Consider the following 20,798-nt stretch of genomic DNA (forward strand, 5'->3'; position numbering starts at 1 on the left):
GAAGACCACATTCAATTCCCAGCATCCCCATGGCACCTTGCCACCATCTGTAGCCCAAGTCCCAGGGAATCAGACACCTTCAGTATCACAGCACATGCTGCTTACATAGACATACATGCAAGCACAATACCCATACATATAAAATAAAATAATGGAACAATGTTTTTAAGCAGACCATTCAATGACATGACAAGTATAAATAAATGCATACTGCTGGGTTGTCCATTAACAGAATATTATTTCTCAACTTATTCTCTATAGAAAAATATCTTCTGACTCACATGACTGACTTGGGGACCTGCGAAGCATCTTTTCATAAATTTATTTATTGAGAGAAATAATGTTCCTCATGGCCAGAGTTTCTCCTTTTTTTCCATTCTGAATCCAGGCTTTACTAGTTATAAATGAGCCAATGGCCAAAAGAAATAAAAAATTTATACTGTTGCTTAAGGAAAATATAATAATGGAATTTGAATATTCTATTTAGTTTGAAACTAACTAATTAACACTTTTCTGCTTGTGTAATAATTAAATAAGCTAGTAAAACAATGGAAATGCAACATAGATGTACAATTGTAGGTATCTATCCCATACATCCATGCCAGCATATTGTCTGTTGTGGTTCTTTTGCAGGTCTTAATTTGAGTCCATGTTTTTAAAGATTTTTTATTAATCACTTTATTCACTTATATTTTAAATGATACCTTCCTTCCTGATTACCCCTCCACAAAACTCCATCTCATGTCCCCTCTTCTCTCTCCCCTTTGCCTCTATGAGAGTACTCCTCCACTCACTCATCCAATTCCACCTCATCACTCTAGCACCCTCATTCACTGGGGCATCAGGCCTCCACAGGACCAAGGGCCTTCCCTCTCCTTGATGTCAGATAATGCCATCTTCTGCTACATATATATCTGGAGCCATGGCTCCCTCTAGGTATACTCTTTGGTTGGTAGTTTAGTCCCTTGGAGCTCTGAGTGGTCCTACTAATTGATATTGTTTTTCATATGTGGTTGTGATCCCCTTCAGCTCCTTCAGTCTTTCCCTAGCTCTTATGTTGGGGTCCGCTTTCTTAGTCCACGGGTTAGCTCTGAATATCTATGAGTATTGGTCAGGTGCTGGTAGAACCTCTCAGGTGCAGACATACCAGGCTCCTGTTGGCAAGAGCTTTTGTAATCAGTAATAGTGTGGGAGTTTGTTTTTCTTCTACCTGAAGACCCAGCTATACCATTCCTGGGCATATAACCAAAAGATGCTCCAACATAGAACAAGGACACATGTTCCACTATGTTTATAGTAGTCAGAAGGAACCCAGATGTCTCTCAACAGAAGAATGGAAACAGAAAATGTGGTATATTTACATAGGGTACTACTACACAGATATTAAAAACAATGACTTCATGAACTTCTTAGGCAAATGCATGGAACTAGAAAATATCCTGAGCGATGTAACCCAGACATAAAAAACTCACATGGTATGTACTCACTGGTTAGTGGATATTAGCCAAAAATCTCAGAATACCCATAATACAATACACGAACTATATGGAGCGTAAGAAGAGAGAAGACTAAAGTGTAGATGCTTATGAGGTCATATTACTGAGGGTTCCTGAATACAGTATCCTGGCAATGAATAGAAGACATCATCTCACATCTTTATTCTCTGGCTCTTGCAATATTGCTGTGCCCTTTACCATAATTTTTTTCCTGAGTGTTAAGTGTAGGAGTTGCATTATAAATGTATCAGTTGAGGTTGGGCACCACATAGTCATAATTTCTCTGATTTTTGACCATTTATGCATCCCTGTATGAGCTTCTATCTCTTGTAAAAATAAAATATGAAATAAAAAAAGCAAAACAGCAACAACAAACTTGTTTTGGTGACAATGAGAGCTACACACTTATCTTTCGGTATAAAAATTAATAGACTTAGAAATTACACTTGTTTAGGAAATTGAAAGCAGTGTATTCTTTTCTGAGATCTATGACTCCTTAATCCTTTGGTAGATGGTTTGCTCTACCAGCATCTTTTCCTGTCTGGTGTGTGGCCCTTAGGTAAAATAATACATCATTTTGGTTATCATCAAAATAAAAATGCCACTATTGAATCTTTGGGGATAGTTTGTCAAGATGGCCTTTGTCATGATTTTGGGAGCTTACAGATGGGTAGGTTGTATAGCAACTTCTGATAAGATGAGAATTCCTCCTCAGATGAAGGTTCCTTGGTCAGTTCCTCCCCCACAGTGATTTCTCCAAGCTCTGTGCCTGAAATATATTTTTTATTTAGCAACAGGGTCTTCCCTTTATAGCCCAGAGACAACCAAGAGACATGGCAATGGTTTATATTGATTGTAATGAGAGTCTTTTGAAAAAGCTCTGCCTCCAACAAATGGTTTGAATGGAGGTTTGCCTTGCCAGACACTGAGGTTTTTGAGTCACAGTCTATGCCTTCTGAACAGAGTATTGTCAAGGCATGTGGTGTGAATCCCTTTCAACTGTAAGTGCATAGATTCACGTATATTCATATACATTTAAGCTTACTAATTTTTTCTTAAGGCTTTTTCAAACACCCTCAGTGATATTTATCTTCCCCCCCCCAACAACTTTTCCTTCTGCATTACATTTCTTTTCCCTTCTCCTTCTCCTGTTATATTCCCCTCTCCCCCCTCTCTCTCTCTCTCACCAACCATCAGCACTGATGCGACTTATCATGGGTCAAATGCTAAGGTAGAGGAAGATGACTTGCATTGAATGCTCATGATCATGGAGGCAGGCAGTAGACTACCTGATCCCCATCCTTCTGTGAGTGGGTTCTCTCCTTCCTTTCTGAGGCTTTTAGATATTAAACTCAGGTCATTGGGTTTCATTCTTTCCCCACTTTGATGGTTAGTTATTATGTTAACCTGATACAAGTGATTCGCTTGGGAAGAAGAACCGTAGTTGAGAAAATGCCTCAGTCAGATTGGCCCGTGGGGAAGTATATCAGGAACTTTCTGGATTAATGGTTGGTGTGAGAAAGCGTGACCTACTGTAAATAGTGCCAACCTTGAGCAAGTGATCCTGGGGTGTATAAGCCAGACAATGGAGCAAAGTCATAAGGAATAAGTCAGTAATCTGTGCTCCTTTATGCCTTCAGGTCCTGCCTCCAGCTTCCTTCTTGAGTTCCTGCCTTGACTTCCCATGCTGAAGGACTGTAATTGGAAAAGTGATAAATATCCTTTTCTCCAATCTTCTTTTGGTCTCAATGTTTAGCACAGCCAGGAAAAAAAACTGAAATATCCCCTGACCATCTCATTGCCTGTGAGCCCTTTCTTAAAACTTCTGTATACAATTATTTGATTCTATTCTGGGGTATAGTGAGCACCCAGTTTCGAAACAGTTCAGAAAAAAAAAGGTGAATGTCTCTGAAAAGGATTCGCTACATTTCTATAAACCAGTAGGAGCCAAAGAAGGTTGCTGAGAAAAGAGTCAGATCACTAAAGTTTAACCGTAGCTCATGGGTATGACTGATTTCTGATTTGTCCATTAAGCCTTATTGAGAATCTGCTTCATCCAGGCCTTCTCTTGTGTTACATGGCTTCCATCTCTAGCAGTGAAAAAAGTTGACATAAATTACATTCTTTAGACCTAATAGACTGGCAAGGAGGATAGACAGACAAGAACACTCTAACAAGAAAGCAAATGCAAGATGATAGGGATGTATAATGAAGGAAATAAACTGATGGGTTTACAGTTGCCAGAAGGGTGGGGCTTGACAGTTGGTCAGGGAAATGACTGAGAAGGCAATGATGGAGTGTCGTTTATGTGGAGAGACAAGAGCTTCGAGAGTCATAAGCATAGGAAATGGTGCATTATTTCTAGGTGGAAGCTTTGAATCTGATTCGTATAACTACTTTTGTTGCTGTTGTTTTTGAGATAGGATCTTGTATTGTTACTCAGGCTGTATATAACTCATGATACTACTGCCTCTGTCTCCTAGGTGCTGGGATCACTTGTAGTCACACCAAGGTTAGCAGCTTTTTAAAGTTTCTGGGGAACAGAGCACTGGGAGGGTCCACCATCAAGACCCAAGGTTGCTCTGGGATGGTGGAGGTGAAAAGTATCATCCATGTCTTCTGTGGCAGAGAGGTAACCATACGCAAGGCCCACTCTGAGCTGGCTTAGCGTCAGAGACTTGGAGAACAAGAGTTTTTGGTGTGGTGGCAGGGTTTGTGGGTGCCAGCAGTAACAACTGCTCCAGAGGCTGAAATGGGAGAGTCACAATGCAAGAAGGGCATGGATAACTTAATGTCTCAAAAGAACAAATAGACTAGAGGATTTGACTCAGCATCTGGACCCTTCCTAGGATGACTGAAACTCTTAGTTCCATCTAACAAAACAACAACAGCAACAACGACAACAACAACAACATAAGCACAGTAAAACAAAAAGTAGCAGAATAACAACATAGCTTAACATTTTTCATTCACCGAGGACAAATATGGAGACTGCGGAGAGTGAAATTAATTTGTAGGGGAACTTAGATGTGGATCTCTCATGGAAGGTGGTGAGTATGTACCTCGAGAATGAGCCATGTGGCTACACTGGCAGAGGTTTGCGATGGTCAGTATTAGTAAACAGCTGAGGTGGTCATAAATGTATTCAATTTCATTGGTTAAATTGCACATGGAGATGAGCTGTGTTTACTGGGTTGGTCAGCCATAGTGGTCACTTTGCTGCTCATAGGGCTGGTCAGTTGTATCTGCTGTGATGGTGAGTAAATACCGTTATCTTAGGTTTATTAATGCTCTGATATACCAAAAGCAGGATTGGGAGGAAAGTGATTATTTGGTATCTTAGACTATCACTGAAGGAAGTCAGTACAGGATCTCAAACTGGGCAGAATTCTGGAGGCAAGAGCTGATTCAAAGGCCATAAAGAAGGGCTGCTTACTGCATCAATTACTCCAATGACTTGCTCAGCTGCCAGCCCAGGAAAGGCTCCTCGCAAAACTGGCTGGGCTGGCCCCCATCAGTCACTACTTATGAAAATCCCTGAAGCTGGAAAGAACCCAGATGGCCTTCAACAAAGGAATGGTCTATCAGAGCCTAACAAATACAGATGTGGATGCTTACAGTCAACTATCTGACTGACCACAGGGTCTTCTATGGAGGAGTTAGGAGAAGGACTGAAGGAGCTGAAGGGGTTTGCAAACCCATAGAAAGAATAACAATATCAACCAACCAGACACCCCAGAGAACCCAGGGTCTAAACCACCAACCAAGGAGTACACATGGCAGGACCCATGGCTCCTGCTGCATATGTAGCAGAGCATTGCCTGATCTGGCATCAATAGGAGGGGAGACCCTTGATCATGTGAAGGCTTGATGTCACAGCCTAGGGGGATGCTAGGGAGGTGAGGTGTTAGGAAAAATTTAGGGGAGGAGGGGATGGGATAGGGGGTGTGTGGAGGGGAAATCAGAAACAGGGATAACGTTTGAAAAGTAAATAAATAAAATAACCAATGAAAATATAAAATAAAATTTGGGAACTATGTGCAATAAAAGAAAAATAATATTTTTTTCTACATGATCATTCGACTTTATTAGAGATATCTTTTCATATGTTTTTTTGTTCTCAATAAACTGATACTCTGTTTGGGCTGAAGACTGCTGAGCTGGCTAAGAGGTCATTGATAAATGATGGAGGCACAGCTCCATACTGTCACAAATATGTGACCTAAATTTACACAATCAAGACTTTGAGTATTCAGGTATCCAAATTATAATGGCTTGATATCAAAGCTCATGGTATTTCAATATGGCTCATTGGGTAGGTGAGGTCAAGAATAATCCACTAAGGAACTTACAGAATAATATAGATTAAAGCTTGCTTTGAAGGAGGTTGTCATGTTAACAGATTCTGACATGATGATATAATAATTCACTAATAAAATTATATAATTATATAATAAAATTCATATAATTAATGAATTAAAGCATCAGACTGGGGATCGAACCCAGGGCCTTGCGCGCATCAGACTATTTTTAACCAAAGCTTCTGTAAGATTTTGGCACATTCATGTATGTTATAAATTTGAAACCTCCAATGTAAGTGTAAGATTTTATTTAGCAAAGTATTTAATTTATCATGCAGTTTTTATGTCAGATTTCACTGAATCTTAGGCTAAGGAATTGCCTGAGAAACTGACTTTGCCTGTGAAATTGTTCTTTTTACTTCTATTTTTCATGATTTTTGGTGGGGGAAAGTTGATATGTGTTAATTTTATGTTTATTTACCTCTATAATATAATGTCGCACTTATTTTCTATTGTTTACTGAAAGTAATTTTCCCCCTTTGATCATCACTACCTTACTTAGAAACAATTTTCATAGTATTATGTTCTACATGACATTTTTTTTTGACATTTTTAAATGTAATTTTCTTCTCAATATCTAGGCTAGTCAGTTTTCTCCATCACTTTAACATTTAGAGCATAATTAACACAATCATGACAATATTATAATATCCTTTCCAACATTTTGTCACTTATGACATGTCTATGTCAGGCTTAATTGGCATTTCCTAAATCATGAGATATGTTTTCCTACCTCTTGGTGTGCTTGGTAAATTTTACTGAACTACAGTAAACTAATGCATAGATGCAGAGCGCACTTTAGTTTTATGCTAGATACTTTACATTTTATTTCTAAATATATTCCTGATACTTAACCTAAATGCAGCTAAATTACCTGAAATTCTTTTGATTCTTTCACTCTTGTTGTGGTTAAAATTTGATGTGCAGGAAGTGATCAGTGTTTTCCTAGCAAAGCCTATTCCCTTTCATTCAAGCATGCTTTGAACTGCTGATGAAGAAAAACTCCTGGCCTTGGCAGTGCAAGTATTTATGTTTGAATTGCTAAGAGAGTGAGATAGAAGGAAGATGTTATTACAAAGAGAAACATTCAGTCAGAATTACCTATGCATATTTACCAAAACATATAAGGCCTTTTGGTTTTTATTAAAGATTAACATCTTTAAAAAAGTACGAAAGAAAGAGGATGTTTTCCATGTCTAACTATAAGTACCTCCTTCAAAATGAATGCTGTTGTACAGTGGTTTTCTGAAACTTGCATATGTAGTTGACTTTGAGCAAGCATTGTTTTGTTCTAATGCCTGTATAGAGTCATAGATAAAAACCATTGAATATATTTCATTAATATGTGATTTTTTAAGATATTTGTTTAGGTAGGTTTTATTGCTGCTTTACATACATTTGTTGTATTTGAAATATTTATATCTGGAAATTAATAATCATACCTGATAAAATATTTCAAAAAACAAAGACCTATAAATTATATGTATTTAAAAACCACGTATAGATCCTAACTAATTAAATCTGAAATGAACTGAGGCCTTCCTGACTCTGCTCCTGAAACAGTTTCAAGATCTGGAACCACTTGTTTTAAGGAAATTATCTTGTATAAACCTCGCAGTTGTGAGCTCCTTCTCCCATTTGTTGTTTTCATTTTCTCTTCTTCTGTTCCAACTGCTAGCATATCTGAAATAGCTGCCTCGTTCTTCACTGTTCCAGTCTTAAATAACATTTTTTTTTCTTTATTCCAGCAGCAAACTACATGGGAGAGACCATAGAAACCTTACATTTTAAAGTCTTTTTTAAGTCTTTTTTCTTTTTTTACTTTTAATATTTTTTATGTTCTTCAAATGCATATAAATATGATTTTCTTTCTTCAAGTGCATTTAAAGATGATTTTCTTTCTTCAAATAATATAAAGATGATTTTCTTTATATTTAGCTTTATACAATAGTTTTAGATGAAAGATACAGAGAAATCTAATTCCATGTAAAAATGCAAAAATATAATAAAATAAAACTTGAACATGCTATTTTCTTCCACCATGTAAATGTTTATCACATTAATTGTTCTTATTCAGTTTCTATGCCATATAAAATTATTTACTACTAATTTATGTAAGAAAATTTTTGTACATAAAACATTTCCAGGATCTGCCTTAAAATTATGATTTAGGGTTTTAACCATTAATTACTTCAAGCAAATATGGCTGCATTCTTTTTTTTCTTTTTACACTCCAGATTTTATTCCCCTAGTGGTATACCCTCTGACTGTTCCACATCCAATACCTCCTCCCTGGCCCCCCTATCTCCACGAGGATGCCCCCATCCCACCAACCCCACCAGACCTCTAAACTCCCTGAGGCTTCCAGTCTCTTGAGGGTTAGGTGCATCTTCTCCAACTGAACCCAGAACCAGTAGCCCTATGCTATATATGTGCTGGGGGGCCTCATATCAGCTGGTGTATGCTGCCTGGTTGGTGATCCAGTGTCTGAGAATCTTCCAGGTTAATTGAGACTGCTGGTCCTCTTACAGGGTCACCCTCCTCCTCCTCAGTTTCCTCCACCTTTTCCCTAATTCGACCACAAGGGTCATCTGCTTCTGTTCATTGGCTGGTGGCAGATACCTGCATCTGACTCTTGCAGCTGCTTGTTGGGTCTTTTGGAAAGCAGTCGTGTTAGGTCCCTCTCTGTGAATGTCCCATAGCCTCAGAAATGGTGTCAAGCCTTGGGGCCTCGCATTGAGCTGTTTCCCACTTTTTGCCTGTCGCTGGACTTTCTTTTCCTCAGGCTCTTCTCCATTTCCATCCCTGAAGTTCTTTCAGACAGCAAGAATTATGAATCAGAGTATTGACTGTGGGATAGCAACCCCAGCCCTCACTGGTGCCCTGTTTTTCTGCTGCAGGTGGCTCTACGACTTCCCTGTCCCACTGTAGGACATTTCATCTAGGGTCCCCACTCCACTTTAAGTCCTTTTCTATGCCCTAAGTGATGCTTATCATTATCAGTCAAGAAGGAAACATCTAGCAATAATGAAGGTGTGTTTTGGTCTTTATTATTTCAACCTGCCTCTGCTTGTATTAAAGTTTATTTTAGTTATAATTATTTTACATTTACTACACCCAAATTTCAGAAAGAATTAGTTTTTTAATTCTTCTCAACCATTTTCCTTTCCTGAAGCTAACATTCAATGGAAAAAATCTAGAAATAGAGTATTTATTACTTTAAAGTTTTGGGTTGTTCTTTTTTGAATGTGCTTGTATTGTAATATTCTTTTGATTCTGTAACCTACAGAGTTTTGTACCAACTCTTGGATTTAAAAATTATTTTTTTCTTCAAAAGTTTCTGTTTACAGAACCATAATTGGTCTTTTCTCATTTTAGGTCTCCTGCTATTTCGCTAATGAATAAAAATCTCCTGCTATTAGGGAAAAACCAGGGTATTAAGTAATATCTTGAATGTCTTCTTCCATAGTTAATTTGATTTTTGCACTCTTCATGTACCCCTTAAGAGCTAGTTTACTTTGCAATCACCACGGGATTTTTTTTATTGAGAATGTCTTGTATTTACTGCTTTATTTTTCTATCTTAGGGGTTTGCAACTCCATAAGAACAACAATACCAACCAACCAGAGCTCCTAGGGACTAAACCACCACCCAAGTAGTAGACAAGGACAGACCCATGACTCCAGATGCATATGTAGCAGAGGATGGATTTGTTGGGCACAAATGGAAGGAGAAGTCCTTGGTTTTGCCAAGCCTTGACCCCTGTGTGGGGGATGTCAGTGTCCGAAGGTGGGAAGGTATGGGTAGTTGGATGGGGGAACACCCTCATACAAGAAAGGGGAGGAGGGATACGATTAAGGGTTTATGGACAGGAAACCGGGAAAAGGGGATAACATTTGAAATGTTAATTTAAAAAGTCCAATGAAAATAATGAGAGAGAGAGAGAGAGAGAGAGAGAGAGAGAGAGAGAGAGAGAGAGAGAACACCATGATGTTTCTAGTAAACTTTACTTTTCCAGTTTTTCTTTGCATGTGAAAGAAGACTCAGCAATCGTTTGTTCTGGGTAAACTAGTCTCGAATAGAGAAATATCACCTGATATAGATTTCCATGCAAGGACAGCATTCATGCTGTGTCTGTGCTCCCTCCTTCACTGTTTGCTGTATGCCATACACAACTCCTCCAATCACAGAGAGCAGATCTGCAACCTTTCTTAACGGCCCTGGGCATGCCTTCATGGTTATACAACTCAAATCTACATGAGATGAAGATGATAACACTGATGGCAATTTTCAGTGTACTCTCCTGCTCGTGTTCAAAACACATGTACACATTAACTTACAGAATATTCTCATAAGATATTTAATCTTTATATCTGAACTCTAAACTTCAAAACAGTACTCTTTCCCTTTTGTGGGGGGGAGGGTTTATTTATAAGCATTACATAGTACCTGAAAACCATCAGTGATATGGTTTATATTATATAAACCATATATATATGTATATGAATTATATTATAGTCTTAAAATATTTTACTTTTAATAAATATAAAAGGCAGTTTCTAAATTTTTCAATTATGCTTACTATCTAATGAAACATTAGCCTTTATTAACTGCCCATCTTATCTTTTTTGTCTCATCTTCTGCACTGGAAGAATCTCTCTAAGTAACACAGTGCCCATTTATATTTCATATTTTCAACACATATCAAAACTTAAGGCTGGTAGAGCGCTCGCCTAGCAAGTGCAAGGCCCTGAGTTCGGTCCCCAGCTCTGAAAAAAAAGAAAAAAAAAACTTAAGGCATTCCATAATCTCTCTAAATGCCTGTTTCTTCATTATCTTTCAGAACTATTTTATACTTTTATAAAAATAATTACTAGTCGATAAATGATTTGTCATGTTAAAATTGACACACACACACATGAATATAAATAAATCAGTATTATGTTCTCATCTATCCTCTCTAGCTAAGTGTAATTAGATTGGTTTACAGTACCAAACATGTGACTCTTACTAAATGGTCCTTAATTCCAATTAGAAAAGTACTCTTGTCCTTCAAGATAAAAGTCTCTATCATACTATTAATATATCTTACCATGCCTATCATGTCTTAGAGCTTGGTAGATATTACAGCTTAGTAGACTTTACAACCTGGTAGGACTATTGTTGTCTTTATCTTTTATCAGTTTTACAGTATTCTGAGAGGGGAAGTCCTATTATTGTTTACCAGTTTTGCAAAACTCTGAGAGGAGTACGTTCTCAAGGAAGAGGCTTCCAGGCCACTGTTAGCTCTTTCTTGAAGTACTGTATAGAAATGTATAGTGTCTTCAGCAACTGGATCTTAATGAGTCCTAGGAAACAAATAAGGATAACACCAATAGTCTAAATCATTTAGAAGGGGGTCTCTTGGATTTCCCCAAACCACTGATATCGTCATCCACTTCTATAATTCAATGAAAGATTAGCTCAAAATCTGTGCTCAGCAAATGATGAATGAATGACTTATTAAATCTACTATATTAAAATGTGTTTGGTGTAACTTACATAACAGTGCTACAATCACATATTTATACCAAATAAATGTTATTTTAAACTCATACATTTTACATCATACATTTTCAATATTTCCAACCCAAGAATAAGAAAATTTACAAGTATTAAAAACAAATGATCAAATTACTCAAAACAAGAGACAAGCATGTCAGACAGATAACACAAATAAACAACCAATGTGGGTGTGCTAGAAATGCTGAATGAATAACAATGGAGAGTCAGTCTCCCACAAGGGATGTTTTATGTTTTTGTCCATTTATTTTATAGGTTTCCAGTGTGGAAAATGAATATAATTCAAAAAATAATACAATAGGACAGTGTAAATCAGGGACAAAACCAGTATTTGGCATAGAATGTATTAATACCGATTATATTAGGCATTAACCTGCATGCAACATTCCTATTTTTCAAGATACTGCTTTTTAGTGGTACATATAATAAATCAAGTGTTTGAAAATTAAACAGCATTTGCTATGATTAAAGTACAACTTAAATGTTTGGTAGATATGTAAGATGATTTTTTTTATAAAAGAGAAAGAAATTAAGAAATTGCTGTCTTACATTAGACATGTTTTTTATAACTTGGAAAGTCTGTATAACTTTTATAGTTTAATATGTATGTAATTTTTATGTTGATAGCCTCCTTTTTCAAATTAATTATTTATGACTTTGATCCTCCTGCCTGCCTTAGTTTTCTTACTGTTGGAAGAGAAGAAATAAAAGAATGAAAATAGAGGTACCCTCAATATTTTTGAATACCCGGAAATGTAGAACTAAATAAGCAATCTTTTAAGGATAGTGTAACAGTGGACTCTTTTTCAGCAACATCCTGCTTAAGTACAAATATATTATATATACATTCCTACATATCTTGATATGGGTATTTCTTCAGGTGGTTGACTAAGTAGAAAAATTTCTGATGTAAGTAATCAAGTAGGGTAAATATTGTCTTTCTGGGATTTTACACACATCAGGACAAAAGACTCAGTAGGTTGGACTGGAAAGATTGATTCATTAATTAAATTTGTTCTGAAAACTTTGCAATATATATATATATATATATATATATATATATATATATATATATATATATTGTCTGATAACCCCCACCCTATCTATCTACCTGTGCTTAAACTGAAACCATGGACATATTAGAAAACTATGCCTGGGACAATATGATATGATCTGTTATATCATGGGACTATGAATGTTTTTTGAACCCGTATAAAGAAATGTTCTAATTGCTAGTCAGAGTAGCAAAGCCTCCCAGTGTTGGTGTTGTCTGACTCATCCTTCATCTAACCTGACTCCTACATCTGCTCTGGAACCAGTTTACTGCTGGACTGACACAGATAAAAGAATCTTAAATATCCTTATATGCATAGGTTTGTAATGTTTTGATCCTTCTCTTCAAGCTGACTGATTCAAATTGTTCCTCTGATGGACTCAAACAAATTCTGCAAATCTGTTCTAACCTTCTGGTTCCTTCTCATTATCTGACTAGTTCTGTCTTCACCAGCCACCTGTATCTGTAAAACTCTCTTGGTAAAACTGACTCCTCACCTCTCTGCCTGCCCTGCACTGCTCTCTTAAGTTGCCTCTCTTGTGCTGTTTTTTTTTAGTACCCTCTCTTTTATGTGTTGTTCTCATGGGAGTTAAGCATATCCATTAGAATAAGAATATACATACAAACACACACATATACATATCGTTATATAATTTATATAATATGCAAATAGTATTCATGTTAAGACATTCAATATTTGTATTAAAATTTCTCTTTTATTTTAGTTGTAATGCTATATTATAGTTATTTATTTTTGCCAATGTACATATTTATTTTATATTTTTTACCTAATTGTAGATAATTATTGCTCTCTATAATATTAAAACAAAAACAAGTACAAGCAAAGAATTTGCTTCATGGTAGGAATATAAAACAAAGATAACTTACTTTATTTTAAAAAATTCCTTCAACAATAGTTTGTGTGATTTTTCTGTAAGTAATAAACTTCCCTCTATAAATTAAATTTTAAAATTTATATTATAGAAATACATAAAAGTGTAAATGTATTCAAAATTTGGATATTTGATTAACTGGCATTAAATGTAAACCTTTCTTTCATTCAAGATTTATGTAATATATTTTTGCAATCAATCATCCATTATACTAATTAATAATAGCATGATTAAAACTAACAATTGCCAAAAGTACCTACAGCATTACTTAGACTAAAAAAGGAATCAGTACGACCTAAATGACTATAAAGTGAGGACAAGTTAAATAAAATGTAGCAGATTCATATAATGAAACACTTTTCAGCCAATACAATTTAGGAAAATATATTTAAAATAAAAAACGCACAAAGCTTGGAATGTCTTTTTTTTTTTTTAGAAAACTTAGAAACAAAGTTCCTATGAAATCACAATTTAATTCTATTTACATAAATTATACAAGACTTGTAATCCATGGAGATATAAACTAAGTTAAAGGTTACTAGGAAATAAGGAAGGGCTGGAAAAGTAGTGCATACTAATAATTCCAGGTTTTTGTTGGGCCTTTTTGCTTGTATATGACTTTGTTTTTTAATTAATTTGAGTTGACAGTCTCCTGAATAAAATCACTGAATTTAACTTTTGTAACTGTGGATTTTCTGGTAAGTTAAAATCTGGAATTTTAACTTATGGTAAAGCAAAATATTCAGAGATTATGTATATATTTTTTATCTTGTTAAATATATAGGTCATTTCTGGAATTACTCCAACATATCAAATGTTAGTAAAAAAATACGTGCTACAAATGAGAAAGAATGATGGTGTAGTGGTTAAAAGAACTTAACTGAATTAGATAGAGTCTCCTGACCCTTGTACCACTCTCCAGGAAATACCACTAAAATTCTCTCTCTCTCTATCTCTCTCTCTCTCTTTCTCTCTCAGAGATAGAGCTATGGCAATGTCTCTGTGGTTAAGAACACTTAGTGTTCCTGTAGAAGACCTAGGTTCTGTTTCTGGTATTCATTCTGCAGCACACAGCCCTCTATAACTTCAAATCCAAGGGTTACAGCACCTACTTCTGGTCTCCATGAGTCCTGAATGCATGAAGTGCACAGGCATATATGCAGACAAAATATTCATAGACGTACAATAAACATGGAGGTGGAAACCTTAAGAGGTGTTTATTTTTAAAATCTGAAATATTGTAATCATGCTATAATTGCAAGATAAAAAAATCAAGACACTACAACAGAACATCTCTGTATATAATCAGGAGCCTATCTTTCATCTATTTCCAGTGACATCTTAACATATATTATACATTCAAAGTGAATACAAGGGATAAAAATTGTTCATTTGGGGACTTGGAGAATTCATTAATTGCTGATTTTTGCTCCATCCTCCACATAGTAGCTCGACTTCCATGTTGGCCTTTACTCTCTTGTGTTCATTTTCAGCTACTGCTTGTTCCAACATTAAAAAAAAAAAACTGTACAGTTTGCAAAGATATGATGCCCTATTACACTGTCAGTTGAAAAGGAAGATTTGTACAAATGAAAGTTCATGAGATTTTCCTTTAGGGACCCATTCCTGTCAATTATTAAAAATACAGACTTCTAGAAATGTGGCATGTAGGAATATTCACACGCATAACTATTCCCACTAATAAACTGAGTTTTACTTACGTAATGTATTCCAATCACATGAAAGTCATAAACGTAAGTATACTCTCAGAAGTGAATGCTATTACCATAAAGTATTCTGCAATAAAACAATACGCAGCGAAAATACTAAAGCATAAAATGGACTGTGCTCTTGGTGCCTAATTTGCCAACTTTCAGGTCAGCAAAATTTTTGAAGATTCATTCCTTTTCAAAGTTTTTTCTTTGAGTAAGTTTTTCCTAGAATAAATTCATTGTAAATGGCATACTATTCTCCCTAAAGCATTATAGATATAGCAAAAATGCAGAATATATTGAGAAATAAATAATCTTCGACAAAATTTAATATAATAATATAGTGGGCTAGGTGTGTATGTGTGTGATTGTACTTATGTATGTACATATGTATGTTTGTTTGTTTGTTTGTATATATGTATGTGAAGTTACTGTGTCCATGCCAAAAACATTCTGAGATTAAACAGTCTTGAGCAATGTCTTTTCTTTTGTTTTCTTTTTTTTTTAAGAACAGAATTAATATTTATTGAGCACCTACTACATAACTGGTATGTTATATCCCCTATTATATTTGGTCCACAATTAAAATCTTAAAGGTAAGTATTACAACTTGATTTGTGCTCGAAGTTTACTGAGCAGAACTGAGTAGGGGGAAGAGTAGACAGCAAAATCAAGTTTCTGTTATATAAATCTTATCGTCTTTACAGAATGAGGTCGTTTAACAAATAGAAAAAATATAGATGTAAACGAGTATCCACAATATGCATGTGTAAACACATATAATGAATGTTTTTGTTGAGTTTAATTAAAGAATTAGTATCCTTGAGTATTAAATCCTCAGTTTCAGTCTGTCAAATTTGAGACGTGATAATACAGTGAAAATTTCAAGGAACTGCATGAAGAATGGGAGTTGAAAGTTGAGGTGGTTGGTGTGAAGTAGGAGCTTCACAGAGTAAGTTTAAGGAGTAATTCCAGAAGCCATAACCTCATTTTGGCAGGGTTAACATGTCTTTTCTATATACTATTTTTGAAATTATTTTATTTTGAGATATAAAAATATGAAACAGCTACAATAGAAACAGTACATTCCATATAATTCTCCCATGAGGAGATGCCCTTGACAAAAAGAATGAAATCAGCTATTGTCTCACTTATCATTGTGGTAATGGATGTTCTGGCTGAATAGATTATTTGTTCTAGAAGGAGGGAACCCATGAATGTTCTTTACAGAGATTTAATTTTTAAGAACTACATACGGGGGGGGCGGTATTACATACAGACAATGAACACAGAAAGTAAGACTTTATTGCACAAAGCCCTGGAAAGTGTCATCCACATCATTCTTCTTGCATAGATTTTAGCATGCAACTCTCAGATTCTGCTCTAGTGGTTGTTTGCATGAGACCATGCTTTCTGTCATGAAGAAAATGGACTACAGCTCAGAAACTGTACAGGGGTTCCTAAATGATGCTTTTTTTTTTTTTTTTGGTAAGATGTGCTTGTCTCTTCAAGGCAATAGAACAGTGTCATATATGTATGTATGTATGTACATATGTATATAATCTTTTGAAGACATTTATAATCATTCCATTGTTTGGCTGTCACCAGTATTGTAGTAATGAACTTTGCATGTAAGAGTTTTTCCCCATCATTTTCTTTTAAATAAATACATGAGCATATAACTTAGAAATGTAGGATTTGTCAGTGTGCGACATGCTGTATATGCTGTATAAATTTGTAATTTTCCAAGGTAGCAGTACCTGTCACAATCCTGTCAGAAGTCTATGATGGTTTCCACTTAACAGCCACGTCAACAATCACGATTGCACTATTTTAAAGGAAGTTATTACAAAAGGAATTGTGAAATATAACCTCATTATAGTCTGATTTTTATTTTACTGTTAAGTAATGAAATTCAATATATTTTCAGGTGGATATTGTCAATTTTTACACCTTTCTTGGAGTTGTTTCTATATTACTCTCTGGTAATTTTTAGTTAGTCTACCTGAGTGTTTACAATTGAGATATGAAAGTTATTTGCAAATTAAGAGTGTAAGACCCTTAAATTTTTTTTACTACTGGGTCACATTTTCTTTCTCTTAATTAAAATAATATTTTAAATAAAAAATCAGTAATATATTTTTATTTCACTTCAACTCTTCTACATATAACCCATCCCTTAAGCTATGATAAGTGATAATTGATCCTATAATTTTGTAAGAATTCTGAAGCACTAAGTCTTACATTTGTAATTTAGGCCCATATTCTGTTACACTTCTAGTATACATTGTACAATGCAAAGATACATGCTCATTCTCTAGCGTGATAATGTCCAAATGTCTAGTACCACTTCTTGAAACTAAAATGATTCAAGAAATTATTATGGAACCTTAAAAACCTCAGTTGACAATCCATTTAAACACTTATATCTCTATTTTTAGGTTTGAATGACAATTAACCTCTTTATCTTCAACTCCAGAAAAGGAGTTCCTTTCTAGACTTGCTTTATAGTAAATGTTAAAGGAAGATGTTGTACATGAAATGTTACATAAGATCTTAAATGAATGGGAACTTAAATCACACAAGGTGCGATCAATCAAGAGACAAAACTGAAATCTTCTGTTAATTAATTTTCTCAGCTTTTTTTAAATGAAAACTCTTGAAAAAAGTAATGTAGAGACTGAAAGGTAAGTTTTATACATGGCTTGAGAATATCTTCACAATGAGGAGTATGAAGGTATAATCTTCATTGCAGTTCCCTCACTGGTAATAGAAATGTGAAGATCCTTGCCCACATCTGAATGAACCAGGATACATATTTCCCAGATAGGTCCTGAATTCCAAAGCTTCCACTACCTTCATGATGACGTTATGCCAGCTGAGGAGCACATTTTATGTTCAAACAGTAACAATTCACCACTGGCCTCTGCAGGCTTATGGGACTAGCATAACAAAATGAATTCAGTTAAAAATCAAGTGACTTCATAATGGTAATAGTTTTTACACTGTTCAGACTCTCTTCTGAGACTTACAAATATTTGCTAATTACTAACAATTACAAAATCAAATAATAATGTTCCTGTTTATAATATAAAATGACACAGAATAAATAGTCCGTTATGAAAGTAAAAAGTTGGAGAGTAGCAGGGAAAGGCGATATGAATGCAAGTCTCCAATCCCCCATCTCTATGTTTCTCTGCTGGGGCTCATGGTGACATTGTCCATGTTCCAAATGCCATGGACAATGCTCATTCTGTAAACTTTGTTGCCTGTGTTGCATGTGGCTTCTCTTTTAGACTAGCACCATTTGGTGACTGTAAGTGGCAAAGAGAATCCTTGTATTTTTTTTTTCAGTAGCCCAAGTTGTCTATTTTTGTTGTTAATAAGTTCTTGGTTAACATGTCTGTATATTTATTATGTTTATTTATGTACAGATTTGTCTGTTTGTTTACATCCCAAATGTATTTGCCTTCCTTCTCCCCTATCACATTCCCCTTCCATTATCCCCTATCCATTTCTCTTATTCTCAGAGAGGGTGCCTCCCTTGTACCCATATCTTCCCATTCTGGTGCATCTAGTCTTTTGTTGTTGTAGTTGCTGTTGTTTTCTTTTTTTAATTATCGGATATATTCTTTATTACATTTCAAATGTTATCCCTGATCCAGGTTTCCTCTCCAGAAACCCCCTATTCCATCTTCCCTCACCTGCTTCCCTGAGGGCAGAATACCCACCCACCCTCTCCTGCATTCCCACACTGACATTCCCCTACACTGGGGCATCGAGTCTTCACATGGCCAAGGGCCTCTTCTTCCATTGATGTGTAACATGGCCATGCTCTGCTACAATTGTACCTGGAACCATGGGTCCCTCCATGTGTACTCTTTGGTTAGTGGTTTAGTCCCTGGGAGCTATGGGGAGTCTGGTTGTATGATATTGTTTTACTTCCTATGGGATTCAGCTCCTAAAGGAGTCCTTTCTCTAACTCCCTCATGCATCAAGTCTTTACAAGATTAGGAGAATTCTCTCCCACTGAAGCCAGAAAAGGCAGCTCTGTTTGGGAACAGATTCCACAGTCAGACTATAGATTTAGGGACATCTCCCTCTCCGATTATTGGGAAACCCATATGAAGTCTGAGCTGAGAATCTGCTACATATAGGCTGGCAGCCCATGTATGCTCTTTGGGTAATGACTCATTCTCTGAGAGCTCTGAGGACCAGAGTAGGCGACTCAGTTGTCTCTATGGGGAATTTCTATTGCCTACATTGGAGACAATCCTTAAACTAACTCTTCCATCCAATGTTTGGCTATGGGTCTCTGCCATCAGTCTGAGTCAGCTGCTAGAAAGAACCTCTCAGAGAACAGTTATGCTAGGTTTCTGCCTGCAAGCATAACAAAGTATCATTAATAGTTTCAGGGATTATTTTACTTCAGCCTTAACTCTCACAAACTCATATGCATATCCCTTACAGAAGCATCATAAAAAGAATGGGACCGTATTAGACATTGCCAGGATTCTGACAAATCTTTGTTCCTTCATCATTATACATTTTTGTGGGCAAAACAGAACCACATAAAGATGCAAATTTTGTTGTCAATTCATGAAGTATCCTGCCCCACATTAGGCCATAACTACAGTGGTCTTGAGAGACTTTTTAGGTGGACCTGGGAAAACATATTGCTAGGCAGTCGTTTGAGACCATGGTGCTCTTAAGGCTTCAGATTTTAAGAAAGTCTCATAAAAACTAAGTTTGAATTATTCCACCATGCAGTTCTTAATAGGAAGGAGCTTTACCCTTCAAGATACTTTTCCTTGTTCAAATGCAAAGCCCAAATTTTAATCATAAGATTAATAAACATTTTAAACAATTATACCATTATTTTCCCTGCTAGTTAGGACTTTAATTCTCCCTTAGTTGTGGATTTATCATAAACTTCTGCATCATTTGATGTTCTCACTATAGATCTACATAAAATAATAAGTAACATCCAAGACTACATGGTATACTGTCTTGAAATTCTCTCTGCTATGTCAAATGCTCCATGTCTTTCTCCCTCAAATTACAGGACAGGAGAAGATGTAGTTAAAATTGTCACTAGTATATAGTCCATATTGCCTGCAGTATAATTCCCAAAAGAGATTTATGCTCTATTTTTAATCCTTATGTGCCTGATCTTCATTGCATTAAATAGCATGTTGATATCACTGGTTTTATTAAGTTTACTAAGATACCCATTCAGGCTCTACTAAGGCTGCAGCTCCAGGGTTTCCACTTTCCCAACAAAATGAGTCAAAATCCTCAGAACATATGGTCAGGATTTTCAGAGCAATAACTCTACTGACGAGTACTGATAATCTGAATTACTTTTCTTATTGCTCTGATCTAAAACCTGACAACACACAATTAAGGCAGTGAAAGGTTTATTTTGGGGTTGGGGATTTAGCTCAGCCGTAGAGCGCTTGCCTAGCAAGCGCAAGGCCCTGGGTTCTGTCCCCAGCTCCGGAAAAGAAAAAAAAAAGTTAAAAAAAAAAAAGAAAGAAAGAAAGGTTTATTTTGGCTTACAAGATGTTCTCTCAAATTGTGAGATAAAATCTTAGTCCCAACTACCAAAATTTGTAGATTTTCCTACAAAGATACCACCAGTTGGAAAACAAGCATCAATGTTAGAAGCCTGTGAAAGATATTTTTTTTATCCAAGATACAATCTGCACTACTGTAAA

Source organism: Rattus rattus, chromosome 11 (genome assembly GCF_011064425.1).
Source record: "Rattus rattus isolate New Zealand chromosome 11, Rrattus_CSIRO_v1, whole genome shotgun sequence".
Taxonomy (NCBI): Eukaryota; Metazoa; Chordata; class Mammalia; order Rodentia; family Muridae; genus Rattus; species Rattus rattus.